The 15318-nt window shown below is 44.7% G+C and overlaps 1 pseudogene; it reads left to right on the top strand.

Moving 5' to 3' along the window:
- The first annotated feature begins 8017 nt into the window (after positions 1-8017).
- Positions 8018-12864, top strand: LOC112076412 (monocarboxylate transporter 4-like; annotated as a pseudogene).
- The last annotated feature ends 2454 nt before the right edge of the window (positions 12865-15318 follow it).

Below are 15318 nucleotides of genomic sequence, written 5' to 3' on the forward strand. Positions count from 1 at the left end.
TTGGGGGGAGAACAAAATATGCAAAACTGCACTCTGACCTGCAAAAGGCAGCAATATGCAATACAGAGTCTAGTCTGACGAAAAGTCACACGAAGAAGAAAAATAATTAGGGTACAGGAGAGTAAGACTTGGACCTGATTGTAACAACAACCACCAAATATAGGACCATTTTGATAGTGGGAGTGTGACTCTGTTAGCTTGCCCTTTAATTCAACAACTGCAGAGTGTGCTTATGTTTTTAAGACAATACTTACTGGTGTTAATCTGTTCTCCTGTCTCTTCCTCTTCCAATGTGACAGTTATCTCTCCCGTCTCCTTCACTCCAAAAACAGTATCCTCCTCTTCCTCTTTCACTGTAACAGCCTCATCCTCTACTTTTGTTACTGTGACATCCTCCTCTTCCTTCTCCTCTTTCACGACAACGTTCAGCCACAGACCCTCTTTCTCCGTCCAGCAGACCTCCTCTTCTTCAACAGGAGGCGAGTAGCTTGGTGAACTCATGGTCGGGGATGTTAGCTAACAGCTAGCTAGCTAGGCTAATGCTAACTTAACCAGCCAGCTACGTTAGCTAACTAATAACAATAACAACGTAAATATGCAATGAAATTATATAACTAGCTAAACGACAGAACTCATTGGCTAATAATCATTGAAATTATATAACTAGCTAGACGACAGAACTGTGTTCAAAACACAGTGGCTAATATTCATTAAAGCGCGTTAATATTTCGGCTAGCAAGCTACCGATGTGGCTGACCATTTTTCATTGAACTATAAAAGAACGTGGCTGGGTTGTCACTAGTTACCACAGCCACAAAGTCAGAATTGGCTACGTTAAAAAAACAAATAGCAATTTTTATTTTATTTTTGGTCATAATTTAAAGGTTAGGGTTAGGCATAAGGTTAGTAATGTGGTTAAGATTAGTTTAAAAAATATATATCTGATTTTTAATAAGAAGAGAGGATGTAGAAATGGGCGGGGTTTAGCCATCATTACGTCTTTGTGACTGTGGTAACTAGTGACGACCGAATAGCTTGTTGTTGAAGAAGCGTCCCGGTCGACAAGCGCCTGACACCCGGGGAAGGACCTGCCTGAAACACCCACATCGCCGTCTGCTGACCGGAGTGTGTAACGCAGTTTGAGGAAAAGTTTTTATTTAAAATTTTTAAACAAAAAACTTTATAATTTTTTCAACGAATTAATTTTATTTTCAAGAATTATATTAAACGTATTATACAGGGAACGTCAAAATTCAAAATTCAAATTGATCATTTAGAGGCTGGGATTCTCTCTAWATCTCTCCACACGCCAACACAGTCGACTCATAGCAGTTGTCTTGGAAACCTCTCTCTCTCTCTCAACGCAGTATCAGTTTTCTACGGAAAACCTAAAGGTACATTTTTAATTAATATTTAAAAAAATAATATTATAAATAATATTAAAAAATGATATGGAGAACCTAGTCCCCAATCCTGACATGTTGCATGTTATGAAGGTGGTCTTGGTGGCGTTTATTGCATTGGTAAACAAGTGCACAGCGGAAACAGAGAGAAAAATCCAAGAAAAATGTGTTATCATTGTGAGTGCGACTGAGCGCATCACAAGGAATCCTGACGATTAATTTTTCGTCCTCACCGGCAGCTGAGCCTGTTCAGGGATGTGACACCTTAAAGTAAACCCTGGTTAAGTTGGTCAGAGTTCCGATATTCGCCAGACAGTCGGACCTTCAAAACTTCGCAAACGATGTGACCTTCGTACCTCAGGTTAGGCTCTGTTAGGGCAGACATTGCACAGGTATTTTCCCGATTCCTATATCCGAGATTCATACTCACACCCCCGCAACAGCGCAAGCAGCCTGYTGCACTGTCAAAAGCAACTAGTTAGGGACCGTCAACAAAGTGCATGATCACAATATTCAAATGTCAATAGCTCTTCAACCACTTGTGTTATCAACCTCATTTCAATTGTCCATTATTCCTTACTTAGAAGAGGCATGTTGCAAACTCTTGGATTATCATCAATTATTCAAATTTTGTAGATATATACAGTACCACAGACAAAAGTTTGGACACACCTACTCATTCCAGGGTTTACTTTATTTTTTTTACTATTTTCTACATTGTAGAATAATTGTGAAGACATCAAAACTATGAAATAACACATGGAATCATGTAGTAACCAAAAAAGTGTTAAACAAATCAAAAATATGTCATATTTTAAATTCTTTCAAGTCGGCATTTTCGCTAGGGCCCCCCTCTCTCTCATAGCTTCATGACCACAGACAGATGTTGAGTCTTTACTAGGGCCCCTCTCTCTCACAGCTCATGACTACAGACAGATGTTGAGTTTTACTAGGGCCCCCTCTCTCACAGCATCATGACTACAGACAAGATGTTGAGTCTTTTAACTAGGGCCCCCCTCTCTCACAGCATCATGACCACAGAACAGATGTTGAGTCTTTACTAGGGCCCCCCTCTCTCACAGCATCATGACTACAGACAGATGTTGAGTCTTTACTAGGGCGCCCCTCCTCTCACAGCATCATGACTACAGACAGATGTTGAGTCTTTACTAGGGCCCCTCTCTTCAGCTCCATGCTACAGACAGATGTTAGTCTTTACTAGGGCCGCCCTCTCTCACAGCATCATGACCACAGACAGATGTTGAGTCTTTACTAGGCCCCTCTCTCACAGCATCATGACCAGACAGATGTTGAGTCTTTACTAGGGCCCTCTCTCTCTCACAAGCATCATGACTACAGACAGATGTTGAGTCTTTTCTAGGGCCCCCTCTCTCACAGCATCATGACTATACAGACAGATGTTGAATCTTTAACTAGGGGCCCCTCTCTCCTCACAGCTCCAATGACTACAGACAGATGTTAAGTCTTTACTAGGGCCCCTCTCTCTCTCAGCTCCATGTACAGACAGATGTTGAGTCTTTACTAGGGGCCCCTCTCTCTCTCAGCATCCCATGACTACAGACAGATGTTTGAGTCTTTACTAGGGCCCCCCCTCTCTCTCACCAGCATCATGACTACAGACAGATGTTTGAGGCTTTAATAGGGCCCCCCTCTCTCAGCTGCCATGACTACAGACACGATGTTGAGTCTTTTACTAGGGCCCCTCTGTTTCTCACACATCAATGCTCACAGACAGATGTTGAGTCTTTATACTGGGCCCCTTCTCCACGAGCTCATGACTCACCGACAGATTGTCTGCAGTCTTTTACTATGGCGCCCCTCTCCTCAGCTCAGCACTGATACAGACCAGATGTTCGAGTCTTACTCCTCAGGGCCCCTCTCTTCTACCAGCTTCATGACTACAGAAGATGTTGAGTCTTTACTAGGGCGCCCCCCTCTCTCACAAGCATCATGACGACAGACAGATGTTGAGGTCTTTTAGCCTATTATGGGCCCCCCCTTCTCAAGCTCCATGACTACAGGACAGATGTTGAAGTCTTACTACGGGCCCCCTCCTCGTCTACAGGCATCATGACCTACAGACAGATGTTGAGATCTTTACTAGGGCCCGCCTTTCTCTCTGCAAGCATAGGAATCATGACGACCACAGACAGATGTTGAGTCTTTACATAGGGCCACTCTGCTCTCACAAGCATCATGACCAGAACCAGATGTTGAGTCTTTACTAGGGCCCCTCTCTCTACAAGCATCATGACTTCAAGACAGATGTTGAGTCTTTTATTTAGGGCCCCTCTCTCTCAGCGACATCATGACTACAGACAGATGTTGAAGTCTTTACTAGGGCCCCCTCTCTCGTCACAGCATCTGACACAGACCAGATGTTGAGTAACTTTACTAGGGCCCCCTCTTCTCTCTCAGCTCCAATGACCACAGACAGATGGAGTCTTTACTGGCTTGCCCAGACTCAAGATTTGATCTTTATCTAGGGCGCACCTCTCTCTCTCAGCCACATCATGACTACAGACAAGATTGTTGAGTCATTTACTTAAGGGGGGCACCGCCTTCAATTCTCAGCTCGCGCATATGACTCACAAAGAAAAACAGTGTTGAGTCTTTACTAGGGCCTCCACTCTCTCCATCCTTAAACGCATACATGACTAACAGACAGATGTTGAGTCTTTACTCTAGGGCCCCCCTCTTTCTCAAGCATCATATCTACAAGACAGATAGTGTTGAGTCTTTTAACTAGTGGGGACCCCCCCCCCCCGCCTCTTCTGTCAGACAGCATCATGAACCTACGAAGACAGATGTTGAGTCTTTTACTTAGGGCCCCTCCTCTCTCACAGCTCATGACTACAGACAGATGTTGAGTCTTTACTAGGGCCCCCCCTCTTCCTCTCCTCACAGCGTCCATACCTACAGACAGATGGTTGAGTCTTTACTAGGGCCCCCTCTCTCTCACAGCATCAATGACTACAGACAGATGTTGAGTCTTTAACTAGGGCCCCCTCGTCTCTCTCCACAGCTCCATGACTACAGACAGATGTTGAGTCTTTACTATGGCCCCCCTCTCTCTCTACAGCTCCATGACTACAGACAGCTTGTTGAGTCTTTACTAGGGCCCCTCTCTCTCACAGCTCATGCACTACAGACAGATGTTGAGTCTTTACTAGGGCCCCTCTCTCTCACAGCATCATGACCACAGACAGATGTTGAGTCTTTACTAGGGCCCCTCTCTCTCACAGCATCATGACTACAGACAGATGTTGAGTCTTTACTAGGGCCCCCCCTCTCTCAGCTCCATGACTACAGACAGATGTTGAGTCTTTACTAGGGCCCCCCTCTCTCTCTCAGCTCCATTGACCTAACAGCACAGATGTTGAGTCTTTACTAGGGCCCCCTCTCTCTCACAGCATCATGACTACAGGACAGATGTTGAGTCTTTACTAGGGCCCCCCTCTCTCTCACAGCATCATGACTACAGACAGATGTTGAGTCTTTACTAGGGCCCCCCTCTCTCTCACAGCCTTCATGACTACAGACAGATGTTGAGTCTTACTAGGGCCCCTCTCTCTCTCAGCATTCATGACCTACCGCAGAGTTGAGTCTTTACTAGGCCCCCTCTCTCTCACAGCATCATGACTACAGACAGATGTTGAGTCTTTACTAGGGCCCCACTCTCTCTCAGCATCATGACTACAGAACGAATTGTGAGTCTTTACTAGGGGCCCCCTCTCTCTCACAGCATCATGACTACAGACAGATGTTGAGTCTTTACTAGGGCCCCCTCTCTCCAGCACTCATGACTACAGACAGATGTTGAGTCTTTGACTAGGGCCCCCTCTCTCTCACAGCATCATGACTACAGACAGATGTTGAGTCTTTACTAGGGCCCCTCTCTCTCTCTCATCAGCATCAAAATGACTACAGACAGATGTTGAGTCTTTACTAGGGCCCCCTCTCTCTCACAGCATCATGACTACAGACAGATGTTGAGTCTTACTAGGGCCCCCCTCTCTCTCACAGCATCATGACTACAGGCAGATGTTGAGTCTTTACTAGGCCCCCTCTCTCTCACGCTCATGACTACAGACAGATGTTGAGTCTTACTAGGGCCCCCCTCTCACAGCTTCATGACTACAGACAGATGTTGAGTCTTTACTAGGGCCCCCCTCTCTCTCAGCATCATGACTACAGACAGATGTTGAGTCTTTACTAGGGCCCCTCTCTCACAGCATCATGACCACAGACAGATGTTGAGTCTTTACTAGGGCCCCCTCTCTCAGCTCCATGACATACAGACAGATGTTGAGTCTTTACTAGGGCCCCCGCTCTCTCACGCATCATGACTACAGACAGATGTTGAGTCTTTACTAGGGCCCCTCTCTCTCACAGCATCATGACACAGACAATGTTGAGTCTTTACTAGGGCCCCACTCTCTCTCACAGCATCATGACTACAGACAGATTGTTGAGTCTTTACTAGGGCCCCTCTCTCTCTCAGCATCATGACTACAGGACAGATGTTGAGTCTTTACTAGGGCCCCCTCTCTCACAGCATCATGACCACAGGACAGATGTTGAGTCTTTACTAGGGCCCCTCCTCTCTACAGCATCATGCACTACAGACAGATGTTGAGTCTTTACTAGGGCCCCCTCTCTCTCTCACAGCATCATGACTACAGACAGATGTTGAGTCTTTTACTAGGGCCCCACTCTCTCACAGCATCATGACTACAGACAGATGTTGAGTCTTTACTAGGGCCCCCTCTCTCTCACAGCATCATGACTACAGACAGATGTTGAGTCTTACTAGGGCCCTCTCTCTCTCAGCTTCCTGACTAAGACAGATGTTGAGTCTTTACTGGGCCCCCTCTCTCTCAAGCATCATGGACTACAGACAGATGTTGATGTCTTACTAGGGTCCCCCTCTGCTCTCACAGCATCGATAAAACTACAGGACAGATGTTGAGTCTTACTAGGCCCATCTCTCGTCACAGCATCATGACTACAGACAGATTGANCTAACACACACACCACACACACCACACACACACACACACAACACACCACACCACACACACATACACCACCACACACACACACACATACAAGGTCACACACACACACACAGGTACAAGACACATACAAACAGTACACACACACACACAAGTCCACACGTACACACACATAACAATACACAAACACAAATGGTAACCACATTCACTACACATACAGTACAACACCACACAAGTTACACACACAGACACACACAGGTACACACCACACAAATATGTACACACACACAAGTAACACACCCCAAATAGTACACACACACACACCAGTACACATATACTGTCTCCTACACACACACACCCAAACAGGTACACACCACACCACACAAACAGGTACAAAACAGATACGTCTCCTACACACACAATTCACATTCACACACACACACAAGCACACACACACACACAACACACACACACACACACCACACACACACAACACCACCCACACAACACACACACACACCACACAACACACACACACACAAACAGTTACACACACACACAAACCAGGTACACAGATACTGTCTAACACACAACAACACCTGACACATAATTCAATGTGTGTGTGTTCCTCTCACTGCAGGTTCCCTGTGCAGTGTGTTGGTGAATCGTTACGGTGTCGTCAGTGATGATGGTGGGGGGACTTTTGCCTCTCTGGGGATGATTCCTGTCGTCCTTTCTCCACCAGCATCATCCACATCTACCTGTTACTGGAGTCATTACAGTTGGTCCACATCTACCTGTCTACTGATGCATACAGGTTGGTCACACCTACCTGTCTCCGGAGTCAACAGGTTGGTCCACATCTACCTCCTACGGAGTCATTACAGTTGGTCACAATCTACCTGTCTACTGGATCATTACAGGGTGTCCACATCTACCTGTCTACTGGAGTCATTACAGTTGGTCCACATCTACCTCCCTACTGGAGTCATTACAGTTGGTCCACATCTACCTGTCTACTGAGTCATTACAGGTTGGTCCACATCTACCTGTCTACTGGAGTCATTACAGTTGGTCCACATCTACCTGCTACTGGAGTCATTACAGGTTGGTCACATCTACCTTCTACTTGAGTCATTACAGGTTGGTCCACATCTACCTGTCTACTGGAGTCCATTGACAGGTTGTCCAACATCTACCTGTCTACTGGAGTCATTACAGGTTGGTCCACATCTACCTGCTCTGGAGTCTTACAGGTTGGTCCACATCTACCTGTCTACTGGAGTCCATTACAGGTTGGTCCACATCTACCTGTCTACTGGAAGTCATTACAGGTGGTCCACACTACCTGTCTACTGGAGTCATTACAGGGTGGTCCACACACACACCAGCCCACACACACACAGCCACACACACAGCCACACACACACACACACCAACACACACACACACACAACACACACACACACACACACACACACACACACACACACACACACACACACACAACGTCAGCGTCATCAATGTGATCCCGTCTGTCTCCTAATTCTTTGACAGTCCTCTCCTGTCCCCTGTCCTCCAGGCGGGCTTGGCGTTGAACTTCCAGCCGCTCTGATCATGCTAAATCGCTACTTCAGTGAGAAGAGGCCCCTGGCTAACGGCCTGGCTGCTGCTGGGAGCCCTGTGGCCCTCTGCTGCTTATCACCTCTGGGACAGGTACTACACTACACCTCTGACCCCTAACCTAACCCTGCTGCGGAGCCCTGGCCCTCTGCTGCTTATCACCTGGGACAGGTACCACTACACCTCTGACCCTGACCTCTAACCTCTGACCCCTAACCATAACCCTGCTGCTGAGCCTGTGGCCCTCTGCTCTTATCACCTCTGGACAAGTACTACACTACACTCTGACCCCTAACCATAACTCTGCTGCTGGGAGCCCCATCGCCCTTTGGTGCCTCTCCCCTCTACATTACACCTCTAACCTTTGACCTTAACCCTGACCTTAATCCTAACCTGACCTTAATCCTAACCCTGCTGTCTCTTCCAGCTGTTGCAGTACCAGTACGGTTGGAGAGGAGGCTTCCTCATCCTGGGGGGGATAACTGCTCACTGCTGCGGCTTGCGCGGCCCTCATGAGGCCCCTAGTGGCCCCTCCTAAAACCCCTCAGCTGGAACTGGAAGATGTAGAGAAGGAGTGAAAGAGTGGAGGTAGAGAAGACCCAGTCCAAACCCAAACCCGCTCCTGGACTTCAGTGTGTTTAAGGATAGGGTTTCCTGATCTACACCATAACTGCATCTATTATGGTGAGTCAGAACAGGAACAATACTGTGTTTATGTCCCAATGCACCCTATTTTCCTATTAAGTGCACTACTCCTGACCAAGAGCTCTATGCACCCTATTCCCTATATAGCCACTACTCCTGACCAGAGCTCTATGGCACCCTATTCCCTATATAGTGCACTACTTTTGACCAGAGTCCTAAGAAAACTGAAATTACAAATTCAATAATGAAAAAAAAGGGTCTTTATTTTAAATGACTTCTCAATAAACTGCAAAGTAGAAGTTATAGTTCTATTTTTTAAATGTATTTTTGTATTCATGTCACTTGACTGCAATTCAATTGTCTGCCTCCATTTCAAATGGACATTGTTAAAAGTTCCTCTGATCCTATCCTAGGTTCTGGGTCTGTTGTGCCGCCGGTGTTCGTGGTGAGCATGCCAAAGAGCTGGCAACGAAGACACGAAGTCGGCCCTCCTCCTATCCATCCTCGGCTTCATAGATATCTTCGCCCGGCCCACCTGTGGCAATCATCGCTGGGCTGAAGTGGGTCAGACCGAGTTGTTTACCTGTTCAGCTTCGCCATGCTCTCAATGGATGCACTGACCTGGTGGGATCTCAGGTAGGGCGGACATGTGATTTACAGTAATGTGTTGGCTTGTTTGAGGTCGATTTGGTTGTCATGTGTACATTGTTGTTTGCCGTATTGACTAAGGAATAACATACAGCATCTAACGATAACTATGTGTTTGTAAATCCCTGTTTTACTGTATTTTGTATCAATACTGTTACTGTTGGTATCCTGTAAAATACTGTAAAATGTTACTGTATTTTGTATCAATACTGTTACTGTTGGTATCCGTAAATACTGTAAAATGTTACTGTATTTTGTAATCAATACTGTTACTGTTGGTATCTTGTAAAATACTGTAAAATGTTACTGTATTTTGTATCAATCAATACTGTTACTGTTGGTATCCTGTAAATACTGTAAAATGTTACTGTATTTTGTATCAATACTGTTACTGTTGGTATCCTGTAAATACTGTACAATGTTASTGTAAATCCCATCTGGTTTCCATGTCACCTGCAGGCGAAGGACTACCCGTCTCTGGTGGTGTTCTGCGTGTTCTTCGGCATCTCCTACGGCATGGTCGGGGCGCTACAGTTTGAGGTTCTCATGGCGATCGTTGGCACGGAGAAATTCTCCAGCGCTATAGGGCTGGTGTTGCTCATGGAAGCTATTGCTGTGCTGGTGGGACCACCTGGAGCAGGTTAGTACACACAGGATTAACAGGGAGGTTGGGTTAGGGTTAGGTTAGGGTTTGGTTAGGGTTTGGTTAGGGTTAGGGTTTGGTTAGGGTTAGGGTTTGGTTAGGGTTAGGGTTTGGTTTTGGTTAGGGTTAGGGTTTGGTTAGGGTTAAGGTTAGATAAATATAATGTAGAATTTATCCAGTTCCCTCTCCCCTCTGATCTCTCTCCCCTCTCCCTTTCTCCACATCTCTCTCTTTCCCTCCCTCGCTCCACCTGTTTCTCCTTAATCTCTCCTCCCCCCCTCCCTCTCTCCATCCCTCCTTCCTCTCTACATCCCTCCTCCCTCTCTCCATCCCTCCTCCCTCTCTCCATCCCTCCTCCCTCTCTCCACCTGTTTCTCCTTAATCTCTCCTCTCCCTCCTCCCTCTCTCCATCCCTCTTCAGGTCGACTGCTGGACGCCACTAAGAACTACATGTACGTGTTCCTGCTGGCAGGAATTGAGGTGGTTATCGCCGCCGTGGTCCTCGCCACGTGTAACTTCCTGTTCATCAGGAAGAAGCCCTCGGAACCCGCCGCGGAACTGGAGAACGGAACGGTTTCCGCGGAAATGGAGCTTCTCAACAAGCCTGTTGCCACTGAGGAAGAGGAGGAGGAGGAAGTAGAGAAGGGGGAGAAAGAGGTGAAGGAGATGAAGGAGAAGGAGAAAGAGGAGGTGAAGGAGATGGAGAAGGAGAAAGAGGAGAAGGAGAAAGAGGAGGTGAAGGAGATAAAGGAGGAGAAGGAGAAAGAGGAGGTGAAGGAGATGAAGGAGGAGAAGGAGAAAGAGGAGGTGAAGGAGATGGAGATGAAGGAGGAAGCGGTTGAGAAAGCGAAGGAGGACGAGAAAGAGAAAGAGAAGGAGGAGATCAGGCCTGAGAGCGTAATGGTGGTCTCAGAAGTGGAGCGCTTCAGGCGTTCCATTAAAGAACCAGAGAACAAATGCCGACGTGCTCTCCAGTTTTGAGATACGTCTGTAAGGAGAGAGAACCTGGCACAGGTCAAACTACAGACTTTACACTTAACACTACCAAGGGCACTTTAAAGGCACGAAGAAATGTACTCCGCAGTGTACTTTGTGAACTTTGAAGGGCACTAAAAAGTGTACTTAGAAGTGGGCCAAGAAAGTGCTTAGAGAAGCATACTGGGGAAGACAGAGCGGTCCTATCAGTATCCTCCTGTTGTAGTTGAGGTGTTGTTATGTTGTTGTGTTGTTGTGTTGTGTAGCTGTTCTCTGTGGGGCTGTGTGCCATATCAACACCAATAACACACACACACACACGCACACAAAATCGTAAAGTGAAACTGATAAATGTCAAGTGAATTACCGTGCTATATTGTTGTGCCCTGCCGTGTGAATTGTGAAGCTACCAGTGTGTAGTGGTGCAGGGCGATATGGTATACACCATGTTGTTGTCTGTAATAATATGGAATCCTTCCTACCACTGTTACTCTGGAGCACAACATTAAGTGTTCCGGAACTTTAAACCAAACCCAGTGTGGAACATTCCGCTGTCATTCAACATTCCGTTGAGTGGCAGAATGAGGAATGAATGGATTAGATACCTGGCTATTGTCAGATGCATATCATTTCACTCAGAGCTTCGGCACAGATGTTTAAAGGTATAGTGATGTTGAACGGTTGAATTTCACTCTGTAACCTTGTAGAGACTGTAGACTTTATTAGACTAGGACACACAGAGAGAGAGGCCAATGAGAACACCAGACTAGTATCTGGTTACCTCCCAATAGCACCCAGAGAGAGTACTCTGTTTCTGTTTGTTTCAGTGTCATAACATTAACTTATGATGACAGAAATAGGTCACACTGTTTCTAGATTTCACAGTTTAATCTGTAGTGCAGCGTGTGAGTCCAAATGGAACTCTACTCCTATATAGTGCACTACTTTTTACCAGGCCCATAGGGCTGCCATAGAGCTCTGGTCAAAACTAGTGCACTATATAGGGAATAGGGTTCCATTGGAACAGACATTATTAGGTCTGGCAGAACTAGCTGACAGAAACCATTCAGTCCAGAGAAACCAATGACATCCCATGCAGATCTAAAACACAGAACTTAAAAAAATGTATTGATACTTTTATTATGTCAGTATTTGTTAAGGAAGGCGAATAGCCTCTCCGTTTCATGATAAGTCATATTTATGTACTTCCTTGTTCACTGCGTGTGTTTTGTTTTCTAAGCATGCATACTGACTGTTAACTGATAAGACGATGTTACGTAGAGGTGTGGTTATTATTTCACCTTGGATTCATCCCAAATGGCACTATATTCCCTACATAGTGTACTCGTTTTGACCAGAGCCCTATGGAGCCCTATATAGTGAACTAGTTTTGACCAGAGCCCTATGGGAGCCTAACATAGTGCACTGAGGGCCTGGTCAAAAGTTATTTATTTATTTATTTAACTAGGCTAGTCAGTTAAGAACAAATTCTTATTTACCATGATGGCCCAAACCCGGATGACGCTGGGCAATTGCGCACCGCCCTATGAGACTCCAAATCAAGCCGGTTGTGATACAGCCTGGAATCAAACCAGGGTTGTAGTGACGCCTCTAGCACTGTGATGCAGTGTTAGACCGTGCGCGCCACTCAGGATCCCCGAAAGGGACTAGGGTCCCACTCTACCTACATGTACATATTACTCAATTACCTCACATAACCTGTGCCCCACACATTGACTCTGTACCGTAACCCCTGTATAAGCCTCCACATTGACTCTGTACCGTAACACCCTGATATAGCCTCCACATTGACTCTGTACCGTAACACCCTGTATATAGCCTCCACATTGACTCTGTACCGTAACACCCTGATATAGCCTCCACATTGACTCTGTACGTAACACCTGTATATAGCCTCCACATTGACTCTGTACCGTAACACCTGTATATAGCTCCACATGACTCTGTACGTACACTGTATATATCTCCACATGACTTTGTACCGTAAACCTGTATATACTCGCTACTTTATTTTATTATTGCTCTTTAATTATTTATTTATGATTTTTTTTACTTCAGTTTATTTTAGTAAATACTTTTTTCACACTTATTTTTCTTAAAATTGTAATATTGGTTAAGGGCTTGTAAGCATTTCACTGTAAGGTCTACTACACTTGTTGTATTCGAAGTACGTGACAAATAAAATTTGATTTATTTGGGATGCATCCCTTGTTTATCTGTTGGGAGTCTACAATGAAACTAACCACCTCAAAGAGTTGAAACTAACACACTCAAAGAGTTGAAAAAACACCCAACGAGTTGATGAAACTAAACACTCAATGAGTTGATGAAACTAAACACCTCAATGAGTTGATGGAATATAAACACCTCAACGAGTTGAAACTAAACACCTCAACGAGTTGATGAAACTAAACACCTCAACGAGTTGATGGAACTAAACACCTCAACGAGTGAACTAAACACCTCAACGAGTTGATGAAACTAAACACCTCAACGAGTGATGAAACTAAACACTCAAGAGTTGATGGAATAAACACTCAAAGACTAACCTCAACGAGTTGATGAAACTAAACACCTCAACGAGTTGGAATAAACATAACGATAACACACTCATGAGTTGAAACTAAACACTCAACGAGTTGAAACTAAACACTCAACGAGTTGGAACTAACACCTCAATGAGTTGAAACTAAACACCTCAACGAGTTGATGAACTAACACTCAACGAGTTGAAACTAAACACTCAACGAGTTGATGGAACTAAACACCTCAACGAGTTGATGGACTAAACACCTCAACGAGTTGAAAACTAAACCTCAACGAGTTGAAACTAAACACCTCAACGAGTTGAATGAACTAAACACTCAACGAGTTGAAACTAAACACTCAACGAGTTGAAACTAAACACCTCAACGAGTTGATGGAACTAAACACCTCAACGAGTTAAAACTAAACACCTCAAGAGTTGAAACTAAACACCTCCAACGAGTTGAAACTAAAACACCTCAACGAGTTGATGGAACTAAACACCTCAACGAGTTGAAACTAAACACCTCAACGAGTTGATGAACTAAACACCTCAACGAGTTGAACTAAACACCTCAACGAGTTGATGAAACTAACACCTCAACGAGTTGATGGAACTAAACACCTCAACGAGTTAAAACTAAACACCTCAACGAGTTGATGAAACTAAACACTCAACGAGTTGAACTAAACACCTCAACGAGTTAAAACTAAACACCTAACGAGTTGAAACTAAACACCTCAACGAGTTGATGAACTAAACACTCAACGAGTTTGAAACTAAACACCTCAACGAGATGAAACTAAACACCTCACGAGTTGATGAACTAAACACCTCAACAAGTGAACTAACACTCCGAGTTGATGAAACTAAACACCTCAACGAGTTGAAACTAAACACTCACAGAGTTGAAAATAAACACCTCAACGAGTTGATGGAACTAAACCTCAACGAGTTGAAACTAAACACCTCAACGAGTTGATGGAACTAAACACCTCAACGAGTTTAAAAACTAAACACCTCAACGAGTTGATGGAACTAAACACCTCAACGAGTTGAAACTAAACACTAACGAGTTGAAACTAACACCTCAACGAGTTAAACTAAACACCTCAACGAGTTGATGAAACTAAACACCTCAACGAGTTGAAACTAAACACCTCAACGAGTTGATGGAACTAAACACCTCAACGAGTTAAAACTAAACACACTCAACAAGTTGATGGAACTAAACACCTCAACGAGTTGAAACTAAACACCTCAACGAGTTGATGGAACTAAACACCTCAACGAGTTGAAACTAAACACCTCAACGAGTTGATGGAACTAAACACCTCACGAGTTAAAACTAAACACCTCAACGAGTTGGAACTAAACACCTCAACGAGTTTGAAATAAAACCCTACGAGTTGAAACTAAACACCTCAACGAGTTGGGAACTAAACACCTCAATGAGTTGAAACTAAACACCTCAACGAGTTGATGGAACTAAACACCTCAACGAGTTAAAACTAAACACCTCAACGAGTTGGAACTGAAAATACCACATAAACAACAAGCCAGAATTTAAAGTCAAGGTTTATTGTTCTTGTCAGTGGCTCAGTATAGATTATATATTTATAATCTTATTCAAGTTTCGATCCTTATTATTTAATTGGAGTCAGTTCTGATTAGTTTGTTATTTGGCACTTCGGTCACGTCAGATAGTAGATGAGATATGAAGACTTACAGTACCTCAGAATATTTCCCAAACTCCTTTTGGTTTCAGAGCACTTACAAGCAGTCTAACACCTT

This window comes from Salvelinus sp. IW2-2015, unplaced genomic scaffold (assembly GCF_002910315.2).
Source record: "Salvelinus sp. IW2-2015 unplaced genomic scaffold, ASM291031v2 Un_scaffold3736, whole genome shotgun sequence".
Taxonomy (NCBI): domain Eukaryota; kingdom Metazoa; phylum Chordata; class Actinopteri; order Salmoniformes; family Salmonidae; genus Salvelinus; species Salvelinus sp. IW2-2015.